This window comes from Myxocyprinus asiaticus, chromosome 14, assembly GCF_019703515.2.
Source record: "Myxocyprinus asiaticus isolate MX2 ecotype Aquarium Trade chromosome 14, UBuf_Myxa_2, whole genome shotgun sequence".
Taxonomy (NCBI): domain Eukaryota; kingdom Metazoa; phylum Chordata; class Actinopteri; order Cypriniformes; family Catostomidae; genus Myxocyprinus; species Myxocyprinus asiaticus.
The window spans coordinates 10730943-10745603 of record NC_059357.1 but is presented as its reverse complement, the minus strand read 5'-3'; the positions used below and the strand labels follow the sequence as shown (position 1 = coordinate 10745603).

The 14661-nt window shown below is 36.1% G+C and overlaps 1 protein-coding gene across 1 annotated transcript in view; it reads left to right on the top strand.

The window, feature by feature from the left end:
* Nucleotides 1–14661, top strand: part of LOC127452222 (serine/threonine-protein kinase WNK4-like) — an 89170-nt gene that overhangs the window by 45029 nt on the left and 29480 nt on the right. The window lies entirely within an intron of this gene.

Here is a 14661-nt window from a genome sequence, read left to right as displayed (position 1 = left end):
GATTTATTATTCTAGTGGGAAAATGGCCTGATTTTCCCTTTCTTCTTCTTCTTCTTAACTTCATATACTAAAGGAATACATTTTTCAGTTCCATTTATTGATGCATTTAATGGCCAGCACATGTTGTGAAACAGTTTTGCATGTGATTTTCATTGTACTATCTGTTTCCTTAAATGTGCTCACAGTAATTTTTTTTACCACTTTTAGTTCTTTAGTTTTACAACTAAAGAAACGACATGCACTTTTGGCAAATATGTGTAAAATGTCATAAATTCATCATAGAGAGCATTTTATAGGACAAAAATCTCTGTAGTTCTGGATGAGTCATCAGTATATTTGTTCCTTTTTCTGGAAGAGAAGGACTGTAAATTTTAAATGTGTATACCTAGGGAATTTTGTCAGTGTTTAGGAGTACACTAACATATACTGTAGATGACCTTAAAGCTAACAGACACAGACAAGTTAAACTCAATCGACAGCATTTGTGGCATAATGCTGATTACCACAAAAATGTATGATTCCAGTGAGGCACTTACAATGGAAGTCAATGGGACCAATCCGTAAACATTACAATACTCACTGTTTCAAATGTGTAGCCACAAAACATACAGTAAACAATATGCATGTTAACATGATTTTAGTATGATAAAATCACTTACTTACTGTGTAAAGTTATAGCCAATTTTACAACTTAGTTGCCATGACTATGTAATGTACTGTCAACAAACCCTAAAATGACTGTAAAAATGACTATTTAAACAACTTTGCAGCTCAAATAATACACAAGTTTTAACAGAAGAATTAATGTATGTGAAAAAAAAGCTTTTATAAAATTATAAGCTTTACATTTACTTTAAACCCTCCAAAAATGGTCCATGTTCACTTCCAATGTAAGTGCATCATTGCAACTATGATTTTTGTTTTGTTTTTAAGGAAAGGATGGACGAGTCGAAATAATTTTTTGTGGTAATCAACATTGTCACAAATGCTGTCAATTGAGCTTAACTTGTATTGAACCCAAAATATTCTTATAAAGCCACAAAATTCTAATTTTGATTTCATGGGTCTTTAAAATAATATATTTGTGTAAAAAAAAAAAAAAAAATATATATATATATATATATAAGAATATATACTGTAATGTTAATAATATAAATTTGTAATAAACATTTTGGTAGCACTTTATTTCAGAGTACTGTTCTACATTTACGTACTATATAATTACAACAACTATAGTAATTACTAGGTACTAACCCTAAACCTAACCCTAACCTTAACCCATATTAAGTACATGTAGTTACCTAATAGTAAAATAAAGTGCATCCAAAATGTTAATAAAGATGACTTTATTTCATAAAATACAGATTATATAATGCCTACGGGACTGTTCACACCATATGCCTGTTTTTTAATTGTTTTTCTTTGTAAACATGCACTAGATGGCCATTTCTGACTGTTGCGCCGAGTTTCGCTGTTTTTCAGCATCTCACACCGAAGTGAGAGCCATTAATTTCACACATACTTTGGCCTGTAATCATTTCCTCTTTAATTCACTCATTCGAGGACATTATATTGTCTTGTCCTGCATCACAGTCTGCTGTTTATGAAATTACAACTATCCTTTCTTCAATCAGCGTGTCCTTTTGTTGTGCTTTGTTTGTGTTTTCCCTAATACATTAGCATTATGCCAAGGTCAGGCCGTATCAGATTCAGCTGATAAGAAAAGAGGAAGGAAAGAGTGAATTAGATGTTTGCAGTCATTTGTGTGTTGCTACGCCTCTCTGACATGCCAAACAGATGTCACCTTTCATGCTGCTCTTCTTGGTATTGCAGAGCAGGAACTGTGTGGCATGTGTGGCATGTGTGGCTCAGCCTTTGATGTGGGCATGCAGAAATGACATGGTTGGTCAGAGAGGACATTTCCATTTTCCAGAGCATTGAGCGATAAGGAAAAAGAGAGGCAGAAGCTCTTTTCCAAAACCTAGTGAGCTGCCAACATTTATATGCATCATAGACACAAAGGCTGTTCCAGAGAGTAGCCAGCAAAAATAAGGTACATGATTTTGGCCAAAATCTAAGGCAGTGTTGCATGTAAAGCATTTTAATACACATAGCTTAATCTGAGAAATACTGAGAAGAGAGCAAGATGCAACACCTAAGGGGCTGTTCACACCAAACACTTTTGCAACCATTCAGTTTCATTCATTTGTTTTTCTATGTACGTATGCGCTAAACGAACATCTTTGACCGTTTTGCCGCGGTTGTAGTTTATTCAGCGTCTTGTGCAAGAGAGCTGTGATTTTTAGATGCCGTATCAAGTTAAAAAGAACTTCAACCTATTAAAACAGGTCTCGAGACACCTGCGTTCTGCTAAAGTGTTTTTGTTGCGCTGCATCTAGCCTTTTTAAGTGCAAGAATATGATCGGTCTGAAGTCATCATCAGTGCTTGCCAAACATCCATTTGTAGCTCTCCATTTTGTCTTAAAATCGACTAAAATTCGAATTTCGAATTTAATTTAACAGCCTTAATGAGTAGTTTTGTCTTGCTTTGAAGAAAATGTTGAAACATTCTAAAAACAAGATACAATTGTTTGAAAAGCAAAATGACGAATTGCAAAATGAGGAATTTAGCAAAAGTTAGTTAGGGTTTATGCTTAAAGCTAGAAAAAACTATTTGTAAATGGGGTAAGAAATATAAACTTTAAATTAAGTTCAAACCACATTGGCAAATAGTTTTTTCTTTTTTTATACATAAATCTCACAAAAGTATGTTGATTTCTGATAAAAAGACTGTTATGACCCAAGATGGCTTAGGGGTATGTACAAAGTAACATACAAGTAAGTATATATGGTAAATATGTTGCAATATGTTGCTTTATTATATACAGTGTAAAATAAATGAAAATAGTACTTAGTTAATATATATATAATATTTAAAGAGCCCATATTATGCTCATTTACAGGTTCATAATTTTATTTTGGGGGTCTACTAGAATAGGTTTACATGCTTTAATGTTCAAAAAACACATTCATTTTATCATACTGTACATTGCTGCAGCACCTCTTTTCACCCTGATTTAGCTCCTGTCTTTAAAGCCCCCCTTTCCGAAAAGTCCAGTCTGCTCTGATTGGTCAGCTGGCCCAGTCTGTTGTGATTGGTCAGCCGCTTTGAGCGTGTGTTGGAAATATAACGGCCCTTACTATAACCGAGTTTCAGCTTAAAGTAGCCCTTATGTGGGCATTATGCAAGTGTGTTACATAGTGACATAGCTAAGTCACGGAAGTAATGGCTGGACTGCAAACCAGGCGTTTCAGGCAGTTCAGGAGCAGTGTTTTCTGTGGGAAAGAGTAACTCCCTTTGGCATGGACTTTGTGCTTTGTAACTTTGCAGAACTTTTACATGCACAAACAGCTATATTACACACTAAAGGAAAGGTAAAATCCCAAAAAGCATAATAGGGCCTCTTTAAAGGAATATTCTGGTTTCAATATAAGTTAAGCTCAATCATATGTGACATAATGTTGATTTCCATAAAAACAAATTTTGACTTTCCCTCCGTTTCTTTAAAAAAAGCAAAAATCGAGATTACAGTAAGGCACTTATAATGGAAGTGAATGGGGGCAATTTTTGGAGGATTTAAAGGCAAAAATGTGAAGCTTATAATTGTATAAAAGCACTTAAATTAATTCTTCTTGTGTGTTATTTGAGCAGTAAAGTTGTTTGAATCATTTTAGGATTTGTTGACATAATATCGTCATGGCAACAAAGTTGTAAAATTCACTATAACTATTCACAGAAAAGGTTAGTAAAATCATGTTAACACGCATATTGTTTATGTCTTATGGTTATACTTTTGAAACAGTGAGTATTTTAACGTTGATAAATTTGCTGTATTCACTTCCATTGCAAGAGCCTCATTGTAACCCAGATTTGTGCTTTTTTTTAAATTTTTTTATTTTGGCAAATCAAAATTAATTTTTGTGGTAATCAGTGTTATGCCACAAATGCTGTTGCTTGAGCTTAACTTGCACATACCAGAATATTCCTTTAATTGTAACAAAAACATAATATCCTTTGTCAGTGAAACTGATCTTGTGTTAAGGATGTTTATATAAATATTTTTACTGGAAACAAAACAAAAATACAAATTATGATATTTTTTGCAATCTATTATAGTTATTTAATATGTCTTATATTACTATTATAATTATATTGTAATTCTTGTGTATTATATTATAAGTATATTATAAATATATTTAATTAAACAGTGAAAATTATTAATAAAAATAGTATAATCCGATCAATAATTTGCTATCTTACTGTATATCTTAATAAATAAATAAATGACAATATAAAAATAGCAAATTTTTGGTTGGGGGGTACTGGAACTGAAGCTGCGTCTGAAGCACCATATCACAATTTTGAATGCATAGAGGAGGCATGCATGTACAGTATTTACAAAATATTATATGTAAATCTGTGTTGGCATGTGTGTGTGTATTGTTTGAACACTCCAGCTACATCATCAACTTAAGCCAATCAGGGATCACCGATTACTCTTCACACTAAACATAGTGGATCAGCTATGCATGATCTAAGAATGTGGACACATACTGGAGCAATGGCCCCAGGGGTCAGCATGGAAGGAAGAGTGGAGGAGTTCACTGGGGCAAAGTGGAGTCCGGAGGGGGTCAAACCATGTGTTTGAATATCAACTGAGCATTGAGAGTGTCTGAAAGGCACATTCATATTTGATCTTTCATATTGCTTGGGTTTATGAAAATAGACTAACTAGAGGCAGAGAGCATGGGGTTTAGGATGCAACGAGTCATGATCTGTGGAGGTGGCGTTTGACCCTAGCATGTTCATGAAAGCAAGAATAGCGCTGTTGTTTGTAGATGGTTTTGTCTTCTGTTTAGACTGTGAATGGATTTTATTATCTGAAAAAGCATTTAACAAGCTTTTAGCAGAAGAAAAAGAAAAGGAATGTTGAATTGTGCCTGTTTGCGAAAGGAACGCATCCAAGACTTTGCAGAGAGACACAGTGCTATTATCATTAACAAAGACTAAAATGAAAATAAAATCTATTCACTGACGAGCCAAAACATTATGACCACCTACCTAATATGCTGTTGGTCCACTGCGTGCCGCAAAAACAGCGCTGACCTGCCGAGGCATGGACTCTACAAGACCCCTGAAGGTGTCCTGTGAGATATGTCACCAAGACATTAGCAGCCAATCCTTCAAGTCTTGTAAGTTGCGAGGTGGAGCTATCGTAGATCGGACTTGTTGGTCCAGCACATCCCATAGATACTTAATCGGATTGAGATCTGGTGAATTTGGAGGCCAGGGCAACACCTCGAACTCTTCATCATGTTCCTCAAACCATTCCCGTACAGTGTGTGCAGTGTGGCAGGGCGCATTATCCTGTTGAAAGAGGCCACTGCCATCAGGGAATACCATTGCCATGAAGGGGTGTACCTGGTCTGCAACTATGTCAAATTGACATCTACATGAATGGCCGGACCCAGGATTTCCCAGCAGAACATCGCCCAGAGCATCACACTCCCTCCACCGGCTTGTCGTCTTCCCAAAGAAAATGGAACTGATCGGACCAGGTGACCTTCTTCCATTGCTCCAAGGTCCAGTTCCTACGCTCGCGTGCCCATTGTAGACGCTTTCGGCGGTGGAGGGGGTCATCATGGGTACTCTGACCGGTCTGCGGCTACTTGGCCCCATACACAGCAGTATGGGATGCACTGTGTTGTGCCACATTCCTCCCGTAACCATCATTAAAATTTTCTGTGACTTGTCCCACAGTAGACCTTCTGTCGGTTTGGATCAGATGGGATAGCCTTAGTTGCCCTCACGCATCGATGAGCCTCGGGCGCCCAACACCCTGTCTCCGGTTTGTGGTTTGTCCTTGCTTGGACCACTGTCGATACCAAATCATGGATTAAATCATGCTCTGACCCAGTCGTTTGGCCATAACAACTTGGCCCTTGTCAAAGTCGCTCAGGTCTTTACTCCTGCCCATTTCTCCTGCATTCAACACATTGACCATGAGAACTGATTGTTCGCTTACCATCTAATCTACCCAGACGTTGAAAAGTGGCCTTGTTAGGAGATGATCAACATTATTCGCTTCACCTGTGAGTGGTCAAAATGTAATTCATTTTCATCCAAGACTTCAAATCTTACTAAAATAAAATAAAAAAGACCACAAGATCATTTTAGACCATATCCACACTAATCAGTTTTGTTTTCTGTTTCCTTACGGCACATTTGCAAAAGTATCCGGTAATGGAGAGTGTTTTCGGTGGAGGAAAATGCCATTCCAGTGAGGCGTAAATGTAATGAAATCAATGCTTTTCCAACAAAAACATAGTAGTGTTAATATGGCCTTAGTTTTAGTATTGTATACACAGTATATTATAAAATTTTAAACCTTTACAACTCGCCTTAAAACATTAAACATAAAACATGCCACTAGATTGCGGTAACAGACTGCCCTGAGAAATGTATTGCCGTTAAACATATTTAAATTAAACCTGTTAATGCAGTAACTTTGGCAGGCTATAAATACTAAAACTAGTACCACATAACAGACAATTTTTATGGAGTAATGAAGCCTCCCAGTACGTTTAGCTTTAATATTTATAGACTTTAGTGCATTAACACGTACTCAAACGCAATCCGTAATTTTGCTGTGTTTGTTTTTCGGATAGGAAAGGGACGGTGGGCCGTCGAGCACAACTTTATGAACTACAGCCCTGTACTTAACATTCTTGTGTTGTCATGCCTCAGGTTTTTCTCAGTATTCTGGGGTTACCATGGCAACTCAGTCTCTTATTTAGTTCTTAAACTGTCATTCTTTCTTAAGCAAGAAAAAAAAACAGGTTTGAACAACCTGTGATACATTTTTCAAGTAATTTGGTCACAGGACAAAAGATGTTTCACAAAGTCTGTTTTTCAACAATTCAGGTGTTCCAATATTTCTTTTAATTCATATATTCATTTTCATGATTTTCCTATTGACCTATATATTGGCCAGGCTTATATTTGTGTTCATCTTATTTATACTGTAGACAGTATATACACTTTAGATATAATTATAGACAATTGGACAATTAATTTGCAATTAATTTGAGTGAAAATGTATGGAATGTTTATTGACTTTCCTCTAAATTTAAAGTGCATTTTAAAAATAGATAAGTGCGATTCCATTCATTTAAAGTATATTCTGATTGTTCTGGTAATGCAATGCTGCCGTTGTCACGGCTCCAGCTAATTACTTGTAATACAATAAGTCTCTCTTAGACATGAATCTGGGTCCTTCATTGCCATGGGGACAGAGTTGTTCTCTGGAGGTTGTAGAGGCATTAGAACCCAACTGTCTTATGCGCATCTTATTGGGTGGGCAAATGATTGTGCAACACCTCTGCATATCAGAAATGGCTATAATTAGAACTTGGACAGGTTGCTATGAAAACTGTCTCCTTATCTGCCTACGCACAAGCATAGATAAAACTTTAATGAAATGTCAGCATATTAAACGTTCATGGAGTATTGTGCTTTTTCAAACAATCGGTAGAGGAACCAGTGGTGATCAGTACCTGATTAATTGTGAAAATACGTAAGACTTGGCTTTCTTTTATGTGCATGACCTCCAGTTTACGTGCAATGGATTGAGTGACATACTGTAGAACAGAGAGAAAAGTATGAGGAGACTGGATATTAATTATGTGTAAATGATCAAGTCAAAACATGTACTGTACATGCTGTTTTTGTTATTTTATTTACTAAAACAACCAGACACAAGTCACTATTGGAGTGACCAGTTTTCCTACTGTAACAACCATCGCAATATTTCATATACATGAAAAGACTTACTAAAAATACTTATTGTGTTAATTACTTATTTTAAAAATGTTTTGGACATGAAAATATAATTGTTATTGATGATATTTTATTATATAGGCTAATATGATTTTATTACACAAATCTTGGAATACTTGATTCTGATTGGTCTATCATGTTATTCTTTTCATTCAAATTTACTTTGAATTAGTCGATTCTAGGGTGGTTGTAATGCTGTGAAAATGACCCTGGCATCAGGTTCCTCGTAAGAGCGAAATTTTGTGGTTTCCTCCTCATTTTAGCTTTACAGTGCAGTTTAGACTGCCTCACATTGACTTATTTTGCTTTTCCACTTAAAGGGATAGTTCACTCAAAAATTAAAATTCTCTCATCATTTACTCACCCTCATGCCATCCCAGATGTGTAGATTTCAGCTCTGTAGGTCCATACAATGCAAGTGAATGATGACCAAAACTTTGATGCTCCAAAAAGCACATAAAAACAGGATAAAAGACTCCAGTGGTTTAATCAATGTCTTTTGAAGTGATCCAATCGGGTTTGTGTGAGAACAGACTAAAATGTGACTCTTTTTTCAGTCTCTTTGGCGATCATGATTTTAAGCTCGATTCCACTTCCTAGCGCCATCCAGCGCTCTGCGTATTTGTTTTGTTTTTATTTACTAAAACAACCAGACTCAAGTCACTATTGGAGTGACCAGTTTTCCTACTGTAACTACCATCACAGTATTTCATATACAAGAAAAGACATGCAAAAAAATAAAAAATACTTATTGTGTTAATTACTTATTTTAGAAATGTTTTGGACATGAAATGTTAATGTTATTGATTATATTTTATTATATAGGCTAATATGATTTTATTACACAGTTTTTTGGAATACTTGATTCTGATTGGTCTATCATGTCATTCTTCATCAAATACTTTTGCATATATAATGATTTTGTCCCCCGTTTCCTACAGCTGTGCTTGTTTAATGTCTCTCGTCTTACTCCGGTCTCTTCTCGCATAATATAATCATTTCAACTGAAATCATTATTTCAGGTCAATGTTATTTACTTATTTGTTAAAGAGATAGTTCAACCAAAAATGAAAATTCTCTCATCATTTACTCACCCTCATGCCACCCCATATTTGTATGACTTTCTTTTTTCTGCTGAACACAAACAAATATTTTTAGAATTTCGTAGCTCTGTAGGTCCATTCAATGCAAGTAAATTGGTACCAAAACTTTGAAGCTCCAAAAGCACATAAAGGCAGCATAAGAGTAGTCCATAAGACTCCAGTGGATACATTTATATCTTCAGAAGCAATATGATAAGTGTGGGTGAGAAACTGATCTCTATCAATCTCTGCTTTCACATTCTTCTTCTTTTGTTTTTGGCGATTCACATTCTTCATGCATATTGCCACCTACTGGGCAGGGAGGAGAATTTATAGTAAAAAAGGACTTAAATATCGATCTGTTTCTCACCCACACCTATTATATTGCTTCTAAAGATATATTTTAGAGTCTTTATGCTGCCTTTATGTGCTTTTTGGAGCTTCAAAATGTTGGTACCCATTCACTTTAATTGTATGGACCTTCAGAGCTGAAATATTTTTCTAAAAATCTTAATTTCTGTTCAGCAGAAGAAAGAAAGTCATACATATCTTGGATGGCATGTGGGTGAGTAAATGATGAGAGAATTTTCATTTTTGGGTGAACTGTCTCTTTAAGTAGCCATGTAATAAGTAGGATAATGTACAGTCAGCCGGTCATTATGACAAAATAAATACAGGACCCCTCAGTGGTCCTGATCAGGGTTTATTTAGCAACAATGACCAGCTGACTGTTCATTAAACTTAAATATTTTCCTGCACTTCCTCCCTTTGTATTACAGTATATGATAGAAAGACATTGAACTACATGTACTGTATTTAAAGATGACTTATTAAGAAAAGATCATAGTGGACATCAGTGGTTTGTACGAATCTAAAGCATTCTGTAATCTTTACTACTGTTTACAGATCAAACCTGCCCATTGGTCAAACAATCATTTTATTATGGGTTAACCATACATTAACCCTTTAAATCAATTATTAACTGTTAAAGGCCATTCTAGTTACTCAAATATTTTTGACCGATTCTGTAAAACCACATGGATTTCATCCTGAAAAGCAACAAACATTGAACCACCTGTTTTGTTATTAGGAGTCGTTCACACTGTACTTTTTTTTTTTCGTCCATCTGTGCAGTTTTTTCCCCGCTATGCAAACATGCTGCACTGATGTCTTTAACCATGACGCCTTGTCTCGTTGTTGTTTCAGCACCTCATGCAGGAGTGCTGCCTAATTTTTATAAAACTTGTCAAAGCACCTGCATTTTGTTCCACTCCATGTGTTGGGAACGCATTCAGACTAAACACCTTTTACTGTGCTGCTTTCAAATTTGAGAAGATGGCACAAAAGTAACATATTTTGCTTTTTTTATATTAACCCCCTAATGCTGTTTACCTGTTAAATGCACAGCGGCGATGAAAGCCTTCTCATCAAGCGCAAGGCCTGGTCACAGCAAGATGAGTTTGGTCAATTAGCCGAGGCGCAGGAAAAAATTGACCCCCCCTTTCCACTGCAATCAAAAGCTTTCAGGTCGATTTATTGACTCAGAGTGAGAGTAAACCTTCTAATTAATCTGGCCTGTCAAATGAGTGAAGATCTAGCCAAGCTACCATAATGCGAGTTCTCATGAGGGAATGTTTAGATGTAAGCTATTCTAACCTGTTACACCTGGTGTCCATGGATGACACGTTTATTTGGTTAGTATGTTCTCCTTGAGGACATTAATGAGTTTGTTTGTGAAACTTCCAGAATGGTACATTGCGTTTGTTCACAAACAACATGTATTTTTATGTTGCCACTCAAAAAGGCTACCATATCTTTCTCCAATCCTTGGAGAAAAAGTCATCTTATATCTGCGAATATGGTGTCTCTCATAGATTGCCTGGATCCAGGAGACTTAAAGGGAAAGTTTACAAAAAAAAAATTTAATCTGTCATCATTTATTTACCCTCATTTTATTCCAAACCTTATGACTTTAATTTTTGTATGGGACACAAACAGAGGCAGTTTTACAAGGTGAGAATTTCATGCACACCCGCACCCCCTTTACGATGAATTGCACCTTTGTTTTGTATTTTCTGTTTTCTTTTCCATCTCAACCTTTCAATGGGCCTATTATCTGAATGGGTAATGCCAAAGCCTTCTAGTTACGTCAACAAGTTCCTCTCAGTATTTTTCTGGGGCAGCTCAGAACATTGAGGTGGCTGACGTTGCCAAAAAATGTTCTGTCCAGAAGCAACAGGGATCTAGTCCATAATATATTTCGCAGGATGACATCGGTCATGGCTGAAAGAATAAAAAGGTTGCATCATAACTCTCCTCCATTAGTATTTTAGTCCAAGAACACAGATTCAATTGATTATGTGATGAATTTGGAACTATTTACTACATACATTTTAGTCATTGTAAGTGTTTAACAAATCAACATTATTATGGTGAGGAAATTTACTTCAAATTAGTCGATTCTAGGGTTGTTGTAATGCTGTGAAAATGACCCTGGCATCAGGTTCCTCGTTAGAGCGAAATTTTGTAGTTTCCTCCTCATTTTAGCTTTACAGTGCGGTTTAGACTGCCTCACATTGACTTATTTTGCTTTTCCACTTAAAGGAATAGTTCACCCAAATATGAAAATTCTCTCATCATTTACTCACCGTTATGCCATCCCAGATGTGTAGATTTCAGCTCTGTAGGTCCATACAATGCAAGTGAATGATGACCAAAACTTTGAAGCTCCAAAAAGCACATAAAAACAGGATAAAAGACTCCAGTGGTTTAATCAATGTCTTTTGAAGTGATCCAATCGGGTTTGTGTGAGAACAGTCCAAAATGTGACTCTTTTTCACTGTACATCTTGACATCTTCAGTCTCTTTGGGGATCATGATTTTAAGCTCGATTCCACTTCCTAGCGCCATCCAGCGCTCTGCGCATTTGTCAAACACTAGGAAGTGTAATCGAGCTTGAAATCTTGATCATGCCTAGAGACTGCAATGGCAAGATGTACAATGAAAAAGGAGTCACATTTTGGTCTGTTCTTACCCCCAAACTGATTGGATCGCTTCAGAAGACATGGATTAAACCACTGGAGGTGTATGTATTACTTTCATGCTGCCTTCATGTGCTTTTTCTGAGCTTCAAAGTTTTGGTCACCATTCACTTGCATTTTATGGACCTACAGAACTATGATATTCTTCTAAAAATATTTGTTTATGTTCTGCAGAATAAAGAAGGTCTAGCATGAGGGTGAGTAAATGATTAGAGAATTTTCATTTTGGGGCAAACTATCCCTTTAAGGGAGATTAAAAAACAATAAAACTGTAAAAACAATGTTTTCTTGGATCTCAAAATTGGATTTCTTATCATCTAAATGAAACAGTAGGGGTCCTTCTAGGAAAACAGTCATTAGCACTGTGCAGACTGTGTCTTGCTGTCCTTTTTCTAAACTGAATTTCTACCCATTAAAAACTCAAGTTGTATTTGTAGTAATTTCCGTGTGTTTACGCATGTTTTTTTGTCTAGTTGCACAAAAGTGTCCTCACAAGGCCTATAAAATGTATTTGAGTTTGGTAAGGGCAACCAAACCATGTTCCACAAAGGATGACCTATGTGATCGATGTTGTTCTACAGTATGGCAACTGTTCCCTGTCATTAGCTGCCTAACAGGTAACACAGATAACATGGTCTGTTTAACCCAGAAGGACTGAATCCACTTCTGGCATCATGTGTTCTGCTGACTAAATATAACGTGTGCCATGTAACAAACAGCTTACAGTTGTGTATTGCCAAGCTTCTTGAAAGCTTTGTTTTCTCTTCCTTATAATTTGTACTGTAACCATCGTGTTTTTTCAGTGATGTGTCGGCAAAACTGATTGTCATCAACCTGTACCATTTGCTAGGTTTCTTTCTATTTTTAAAATAAATGTTCCAGGTTCCATAGAAATTAATCTCTAATGTTTAAATTATATGGCTATACTTTTATAACAATGTGTATTTTAACTTGCTTCCAATGTAAGTACAGTACATTACTTTAAGTATGATTTTTGTTTGTTTTTACACACAAAGAAATTGATTTGATACTGTCTATAGCAACGGTGACATGTTGCTGCCAAATGTTCTGACATCAACCTCATTCTGCCGAGTAACTGACAGGCACCATCTCCACTCAGATATTTTTGCATTATTTTAAGTGTGTTTGCTTTTCTTGTGGCGCTACAGCAGAGATGCAGTTTCGTGTACCGAATGGAAACCAGGAAGTTATTCGAAGGTTGCATTTTCCCTCAAAGATTATTTTTTTACTCCACTGACAGTTAGGTTTAGGGTTTGGGTAAGGGTGTATGGTTAATAAAATATCCATTCCTGTTCACTGTATTACATCATTTACAACTAAAAATACAACTCACTTTACAACTTACTTTTGGCACCCCTCTTTGGACATTTCACCCAGAAACTGGAACTCACCAGTGCCAATACAATCAACAACACTTCCAGCTTCAGCCACTGGGGATAGTGGTCGATTTTAAGTAAGCACAGACTGAATTCAGCAGCAGAACTTTTGACCTGCTGTCGCCAAATTCACAGTGAGATCAGTCCGTCAATAGACCTTGTACTCAACCTAGAAGATTCTTTTAATGTTTAGGTCTGTAAAAGGCTCATATATTTTACTTTTCTTGCATTATATATATTTTTTAATATATTAATTTTGTTAGTCAGGGTTTCTTGCACCAAAAGCAGTCTAAATTTTGCTGACTATTTTTCTTTCATCTGCCTGACCTTTAGATCTAAACAGACTGTTAGTGCCACTCTATATTTAAGACGTCTATATGTAGATTATGTCTGTTTTGATTGGCTAACCTCTTACAAGTGAAATGAGTTTCAACATCCCTGCCAAGTTATTTTAAAGATTACACTTGTTCTATGCAGCCCACATTTAGTCAAACGGAGTCTGGTGCTTCTACAACAATGAATGAAATGCAGAAGGTCAAACCAGAAAGCTTATCTGTAACGTTTGCTCTCACACACACTTATATACTGTAATTCTGTTTTGAATGGTTTAATGAATTGACAACAGATATTGAACTTTATTCATTTGTCAATACATATTGAACCTCATTCAAGTCTCTGGAAATGGAACACTGTGTACAGTAAATAAAATAAAAAAATGACATTTTGCTAAACCTACAGTAATCTTATAAAGTCAGAGAGACTCTCCTAACAGGATTTCTGCCTAATTTCTGGTAACATGGGGACCCCTTCCTGTTCTGGTCTATATCCACTAATCTGTTAGTCATACCCAGTGTAACATCTGTGTTGAACATGCACAGATTTTAACAATGCTCTCTGTATTTGGGTAGTAGACACATAACATGTCCATGGACTTTTTTTTCATCAACTTCAAGATTTTAGGTTAAAATGTACTGTGTAGTTGGAGTAGCATGTCATGCTACAGGACGTCAACTACCAAGTATTTGATGTCAACTTCCACTTTGTGTGAATATGGGTGGATGTGTCTTTTTTTATTCAAAGTGCTCTTCACACACATACTTTACAAACATGTACAAACATTACCACAATTGTTTTCACCATTATAGTGATGGCTCACCTCTGGGCTGATTTTCGCCCATGATTGACACGTGACATTTCCAGTATCTCAAATTAATCTTCCTCCTTTTTACCCTTTCTTCTCC